At 37.4% G+C, this 8,513-nt stretch overlaps 1 pseudogene; it reads left to right on the top strand.

Moving 5' to 3' along the window:
- Positions 1-6,282: 6,282 nt before the first annotated feature.
- On the top strand, positions 6,283-7,641 carry LOC139865703 (malonyl-coenzyme A:anthocyanin 3-O-glucoside-6''-O-malonyltransferase-like; annotated as a pseudogene).
- Positions 7,642-8,513: the final 872 nt, after the last annotated feature.

Below are 8,513 nucleotides of genomic sequence, written 5' to 3'. Positions count from 1 at the left end.
ATTATTTGAAGTGTCTTCAGGAATTTCGAGGGGTTTGACCACAGATTGTAATCGTTAATATACCTATGGTATTCTAGGATTTTGAATGATACAAATATTTTTCTGGGTTCTATGAAGTGAAATGATGTTCTAGCACAGTTTTGAAGTTAAAGTATAGATTTGAAAGATGTAGGAATCTAGGAGTGATAATACTGGTTATATCTCAAATTAAATTCTGAGATTTCAAAATCAGAATATGTAATTAGATTTGAATGAGTATGTTTATTTTGATTTCTATAAAAGAATGTATATTGTTGTGAAAGTAGGGAGTATAGTTGATGATTTGCTGAATCGGAATCTAAAGATATAACATATTAATTGTGAATTTTATATATCTCTCGGGTATTACCTACCCGTTAAAAAAAATTTCACAAGTAATGTTTTGTACCAGAGAATTTTATTACAATCTTTATGAAAATATATGTATATTTTCTTCAGATGTAATACAGATTTGATGAGTTAAGCTCATTTGATCTTAGGCTGGAATTATAAATGAATAATCTCTAATACTAAAGATTACATAATCTTCACAGAGTATTTCACTACTGTGATCAATACTTCATTATTTATTCTTATAGATATTTCCTTAGTGAATCATGTTGATGCTCATAGAACTCTTGCTAACTTCGCAAGATACGAATGATGTTATCAGAAAAGTTTCGAGTACATCAATGATGAAAGTGTAAAATCAAACATATATTTGAATAATACACTTGATTTATTATGAAATGGAATTCATTGAATTGAAACAGAGATTGTAGTTAACGATGATTAAGTCATTGATGAAGGATGTACATTATAGCATATTAGTAATATGAATTAACCGAGTAGTTAAGATTAACACATAATAGCTTAGTACGGAAAGATTCATTATGGTTTAAAAATTTATATCTATAAGATATACATATAAATCCTTCGGTGGAAATGAGTTAATACTTCATAACTCGTTATTTCGATATACCTATTGGTAATTGTGTTGTCGATATCGTTGGTGGTTATGTAATTGATAGAGCTTGTAGTGTTACAGGTGTTGCTGGTGTTGATAATACTATCGGTGATGTTGGCGGTGCTGGCGGTACTGGCGGTGCTAGTGATGCTGACGGTACTGTTAATGCTGTTGGTAAACAAGTCTAGCTTGTAATTCGTGCACCATCCTTGTCAGGGTTTCTATTCTTCCCCGTATCATCTCTATCCATCCATTCATCTTGGTTTATGGTTATGATTGGAATAAATAATCTCTAAAACTTTAGAGATTACATAATCACCGTATAATATTTTTCCGATGAAATTATGAATCAATATTTCATCGTTTGTTGTTGCTGGTACTCCTTGGTATCTATGGTGCATGTGACGTTGATGCTCGAGGCACAGATTATGATGTTGAGGTGTGGGATGCGGATGTTGCTGTTGGTGGTGGTGATGGTACTGTTGGTGTTGCTGATGGTGGTACTGTTGCTCTCAGTGCTGCTGCTGGTGCTTGTAATCTTTACACCATATTCTCCAAAGCCAGTACCCGAGCGCGGAGCTCGTTGACTTCTTCTATTACACCGGAATGATCAGTGGTTCGGACGAGCGGGTGAATAAGATTTAGAATTTGAGATAGTATATAATCGTGTCGAGATACTCTGGAAATGAGAGAGAAAATGGTGTCTCGAACAGGTTCGCCGGTAAGTGCTTCAGGTTCTTCGCCAAGAGGGCAATGTGGTGGATGGAAGGGATCACCTTCTTCTTGTCTCCAGTGATTAAGTAGACTACGAACTCATCCCCAATTCATCCAGAATAGAGGATGGCTAATTGATTGATCCATTCCGGTCACACTGCTTTCGGAGTTTGAGTGAAATTCTATATCGGAATCCGAGGGACTTGAACTAGTAGAGAGTTCCATTTCGTACGATTGAATAAAGGATTTTTCGATATGAAATGATTTCCGGCTATCGAATGATATTCTAATTACCTAGAATATCTATATATATAGAACAAAAGATTTCGTAGATTACGGAGGAATTTACGAAATATGCCAGACAACTACCTCGAAGCCCTTTGGTTGCACCATATAAATCTCCTCTTTAAGATCCCCATGTAAAAATGCGGTCTTTACAACTAACTGTTCTAGATGTAAGTCATCAGCAGCAACAATACTCAAAACCAATCGAATAGTAGTAATCTTCACAACCGGCGAAAAGATCTCATTATAATCAACTCCTTCTCTTTGTTGAAACCCCTTAACTACCAACCGAGCTTTGTACTGCTTATTCCCGTTCAACTCATCTTTGACCCGAAAGACCCATTTACTGTGCAACACCTTTTTCATTGAAGGTAATTTCACTAAAGACCATGTCTTATTCTTGATAAGTGACCCCATCTCTTCTTTCATAGCAAGCTCCCACTGTATGAATTCTTTAGATTGTCTTGCTTCAAAATAACTCTTGGGATCACCATTCTCGGTATAGAGCAAATAGTTTGCTGATGGAGAAAACCTAACAGTAGGTTTGGGCGTTCTACTAGAGCATCTCAATGGTGGAGTAACGGGTGGCGGTGATCGATATAAGTCACCATCATCCCCACCAATAGAGCTCTCATCATTTTCAGAGCTAGCACCACTCTCCGGATCATCTCCATCACTTTGATCCTCACCGTCAATTGGCAATTCAATAGTTCCTGAACTCCCACTAGAACCTGTATTCACATCAACAAACTTATCAAGCATAACTGGATTATGATTAGAATTAATCGTTACCTTGGTGCCATACAACGAGCTTTCATCAAAAGTAACATCTCTACTACGAATCACCTTCCTCGCCTCATTGTCCCAACACCTATAACCCATGTCATCCAATCCATACCCGATAAAAGTACACTTTATTGATTTAGCTTCAAGCTTGTCTTGGTCAATGTCTTTGGTTTTCACATAAACATTACAGCCGAAAACCCTTAAGTGAGCCAAACTCACCTTTTTTCGGTCCATTCTTCTTCTGGAATTCGAAACTCTAACGGTGTTGAGGGTCCCCTATTAATCAAATAAGCTGCCGTATTCATAGCATCTGCCCAAAACATCTTGGGTAGACCCGCATGTAACCTCATACTCCAAGCACGCTCATTAAGTGTACGTTTCATGCGTTCGGCAACCCCATTGTGCTGTGGTGTTTCTGGAATAGTTTTCAACATATGAATACCATGTTCCGCACAATAGTCTTTAAATTCTTTGCTGCTGTATTCTCCTCCATTATCAGATTTCAAGCACTTAACTTTCAAGTTAGTCTCGTTTTCAACAACAGCTCTCCACACTTTAAAAGTATAAAACACATCAGATTTAAATTTGAGAAAGTAAACCCATACCTTTCTTGTGGAGTCATCAATGAAGGTGACATAGTAGTGGGAACCACCATGCGACTCAACCGTTGTAGGTCCATAGACATCGGAATGAACAAGTTTAAGCTTCTCCTTCTTTGGCACAATTCCCGATTTCTCGAATGATACCTTCTTTTGTTTCCCTATAGTACATGGCTCACAAAACCCGATATCCACTTTCTTCAAACCCGGAATCTTTTCTTTAGAAACTAGAAATTTCATCCCCTTCTCACTCATATGCCCTAATCTTCGGTGCCATAGAGTAGAATCGGCCCCTACATTACTTGTCACATTAACCTCGTCATCATCGAATACCTCGACCATGTATAAAGTTCCCCTTTAACGTCCCGATGCCACGACTTGACCATCCTTTTGAACATGCCATTTGCGATCACCGAAGGTAGTATGATTACCTTCTTCATCCAATTGACCTATAGAGATAAGCTTCCTCTTCAAATTCGGAATATACCTCACATCTTTCAAAGTCTAATTGGAACCATTGGATGTCTTCAATGTCACATCTCCAATGCCTCTTATGTCTAAGCATTTGTCATCCGCCAATCTCACCTTCCCCCGATACGCTATAAAATTCTTCATCATCTCCTTACTAGGATTAGCATGGAATGATGCACCTAAATCCATGATCCAAGCTTCAACCGAATTTTTAACACAACATACCAAAGCGTCATCCGTATCCTCGAAAGTGAAGTTCACCCTAGCTTTATCCACCTTTGGATTCTTACATTGAGTGCTAAAGTGACCCTTTTGATTGCAATTCCAACAAACCGCAGATTCTCGATCCTTAGAGTTATATCTCTTTTTGAATTTCTTACCCTTCTTCGTACCCTTATCGTTCTTCCTGCCCCTGTCGGTATTTAAGAGCGACCCCGATGATTCCCCGGAATTCCTCCTACGAGTTTCTTCCCCTAGAATCAAATCCTTGATCCCCTCAAGCTTGAGCTTAGTGGTTCCTGTGGAACTACTAACTGCAGTAACTGTACCCGACCAACTTTCAGGCAAAGACGAAAGCAAAATCAGTACCTGAAGTTCATCATCAAACACAATCTCCACCGAGGCCAATCTTGTAATGAGATTGTTGAAATCATTGATATGATCTGCTGCACACGCACCTTCTTTCATCTTTTGGTTGAACAATTAACGCATGAGAAAAACCTTATTAGCAGCGTTAGGTTTTTCATACATGTTTGTAAGTGCCCTTAAGCACCCAAACGTAGTCTTCTCGTTAATAACGTTGTAAGCAACGTTTTTTGCAAGAGACATCCTAACCGCCCCTAAAGCTTGGCGATCTAGGAGATCCCAATCTTCTTGTTTAACGCTATCAGGCTTCTTCTCTTTAAGTGGTAAGTGTAATTTTTTCTGGTACAAATAGTTTTCTATTTGCATCTTCCAAAATCCAAAATCTTTCCAATCGAACCGATTAATCCTAAACTTTCTTTCGTCCACCATCGCGCTCAATACGAATCTTGTGCTCTGATACCAGTTGTTAGGAATTTATGGACCCAACAACGACCACCAATCAATAGATTGTGATCCCACAAACGACAAGCGGACAGAATAACAACAAGAAAAGTAAAAGACACAAGAATTTACGTGGTTATATGCAATCGGTATGATTGCTTTAGTTCACGGGCAACTAGAGAGCTTTTTTTATTGATTTTCGTACATAGGGTTTACATAATACAATGGGTATATTTATAGTGCTAATCAAAATTAGGAAACAATCTAATAACTTGCTGGCTACGAACATCATCGCGTTTCGCGACAACCAATCGCGTTTCGCGACAAACTGCACCCACACGCGACAAAGTTGATCAAAATGCGATAGTCATCGAGTCCAGATCACTGCCTCATTTGTCGCGTTCCAGCTTCATGTGTCGCGTTCCATTTTTGTCGCGTATCGCGACAGACCACACCCGAACGCGACCTGGTACCTGTTTCTTCGTTTTGATCTTCTTTGCACATCCAACAATTTGATTGTAAAATGACCAGGATATTCAACTAAAAAAAAAACTGATCAATATCAATGAAACAGTAGTAGTTCAATTATATATAAAAAAAATGATGAATATAACATCTTAGCATATAAATCGCTGAAATCAAGGGAGTCTGATTCGTTTCGCATATGATATAAACGAGACTCCATCTCGTTCACAAATAGGGTTACTGTTTTGTTTATGATGATGAACGCAAAAGAAGAAGGAGAAAACAAACCGTCATATACATATTTTGCTGGTAAGTGTACGTACTGTATGTATTTTACTAGGGAAACTATTAACTGATGGGACGAAAATACCCTCACATGCAGTGCACATGTGAGGGTTTAAGCTTACAGTTTTCACGGACGTTTGTATCAGGTACCACACACGTTACTCTTACAAACCATAGGTACGAACCAAGCAAAAAAAAAAGTTTAGATGTATCGGTACAAAAGTTTACAAACTACAGGTACTACCGGCGTAATTTTTTGTATGCCCAACTTTTTAAGAGAAAAGTGGATACATCATTTGTGATTCAATGGAGCCCAATCTTTCTGCTGCAATGAGCGAACTACCCTTTACCTCGTTCATTTCTAGCTTTCGCTGCAATGCACGGACTACCAGAGTTAGAGTTACGACGTTCATTTCTAATTGCCGTTAAAAACTAAAAATATTCTTTCCCCAATCACATCACATCAAATTCGGCCACAATGAATATGCCTACAACTCACCACATCACATTAAATCGGCAACAAATGAATATACGTAGCATAACACAATATAATATAATATAATTGACATTCTATTATGTTTGTTTTTTCTTTTCAATTTTTGTTAACCTTTTTTTCATATTATATATAATTAACTGATTGTAGGACATCAACAAAGCATCAATTAAATGGCCTCCCTTCCCACCTTAACCATTCTTGAAGAGAACCAAGTATCACCACCTCCGGCCACCGTCGTCAACAAGTCATTGCCGTTGACTTTTTTCGACATACTTTTTCTTGCTTTACCTCCTGTTAACAATTTGTATTTCTATCAACTTCCACTCACTAATACTCATTTCATTGAGACTATTGTTCCCAATCTTAAACATTCCTTATCAATCACACTTCAACACTTTTTCCCTTTTGTTGGCAACTTATTTATATTTCCTACTTCTACTAACAAACTACCCGAATTTCGTTATGTCGATGGTGATTTTGTCAAGCTCATAATCGCCGAATGTAATCTTGATTTTGATGATCTTACAGGAAACCATCCTCGAAATTGCGTTGAGTTTAACCGTCTCCTACCTTAATTTGGACCACACATGTGTAAAACATATGATTACATAAAAATCTCAACGTTTTCGGTTCAAGTGACATTTTTTCCAAACAGCGGTTTCTCTATAGGAATGACACGTCATCATAGTCTAGGAGATGCTAACACACTATTTTATTTCCTAAAGGCATGGACATCAATAGCTCGAAATGGTACGAACGAGACGTTTTTAGCTAATGGAACGTTACCAGTGTACGATAGATTGGTTAACTACCCTGAAGTCGATAAAACTTTTTTAAAATACGCCAACATCGAAGCTCTTTTCAGTCAAGATTATTATAAACCCCATAACCTATCTCCAACCGATATGGTTCGTACAACATTTGTGTTGACACGAACATTTATTGATCATTTGAAAACTTGGGTTTCGTCCCAAATACAAACATCGTCGTCACATATATCATCTTTTATAGTTGTTTGTGCTTATATATGGTGTTGTGTCGCTAAAACACGCAACGATGAAACAGAAATGTTTTATATCCCCATAGATTGTAGGAAGCGTTTGGATCCAACTATTCCGTCTTCATATTTTGGTAATTGTATTAGGATGTGTATAAGTATCGCGAAAACTAGTCTTTTAACAGGAAACGAAGGAATTATAAATGCTGCGAAAATACTCGGAGATAATCTACACAAAGAGTTGTCTGAAAAGGATCAACTTGTGAATGATTACCCTACATTTAACATGGAAAAAATGCCAAAAACAGCTATATCGATTGCAGGAGCACCAAAGTTTGTTTTTTACGACATGGATTTCGGTTGGGGGAAACCTAAAAAGTTGGAAGTAGTTTCAGTTGGTTATGGTCTAAACGTATCTATTTATGCATCCAAAGAGTGTAACCAAGATCTAGAGATTGGTATTTCCCTTACGGCGAACGAGATGCAGCTCTTTGTTCGCGTTTTCAACGAAGGGCTAAAACTCCACGTTTAGATTCATCAACGGTTAAACAATTAGTTACTGCTGTTATTGTTGTTATATGTTCAAGTTGTTTCATTTCTAATATATTAAGTTTTGGTTTATATTATCATCCTCAACAAAAACAACCTAAACCTATTAATTTTTGGTTGATATTATCTCAATTTTAATTAATTTATTTAACACTATACTAAAACACAAAATTGTAACTAACAACTTCCTGACATCACCATGACATCGACTATTTTGTCTTTTTCTAAAAAGATTTTAAATTTTTTAAATATAAAAAATATTACCTCCCGTCCTGATGTGCAAGCTTCCTAACTCGTTTACACTAGTTTGAAAGCATAAAAACTAAACAATGAAATAAACTTAGAAATGATTATTATGAGCCTTGTTTGACCTACAAAATAAGTTAGATGTTTGATAAAGTTGGACGATTCATCTAGTTCTAGTGTTGGGGTTCTTGAATTATTTAAGTTTAGGTGGTTTTGTTGCTTGGTTCGTGTCTGTTTGTGTTATGTGGTTTAGCCGCTTGTTGGTACGATTTTCCGTATAGCGGCTGTAAGGTACCAGTACAAGACAATAGCTGTCTAGCGTGGAGCGTATGATGCCAACTGATGTTTGCCCTAAAGAAAAAATCTCTGCAGACCCGGAACACGGATAATGGATCTGTGGGGTGGCCTCAATTAGTCTGGAGATCAATCTGTAATTGATCCGTCTAGAGTATTGCTGCTAAACGGCTAATGTGCGTTTAGAGTGAGAAAGAACTGTGTGGGAGAGAAAGTGTAATTCTCTCTGACTGAAGTTCAGATGATAAATGCAGTGACCCAGGGGGTCTATTTATAGGCGTAGAATGTCCAAAATTCTCGGGATACACATGTCAA

The sequence above is a fragment of the Rutidosis leptorrhynchoides genome, chromosome 9 (assembly GCF_046630445.1).
Source record: "Rutidosis leptorrhynchoides isolate AG116_Rl617_1_P2 chromosome 9, CSIRO_AGI_Rlap_v1, whole genome shotgun sequence".
In the NCBI taxonomy this organism is placed as follows: Eukaryota; Viridiplantae; Streptophyta; class Magnoliopsida; order Asterales; family Asteraceae; genus Rutidosis; species Rutidosis leptorrhynchoides.
This window is presented reverse-complemented; position numbering and strand designations above follow the sequence as displayed.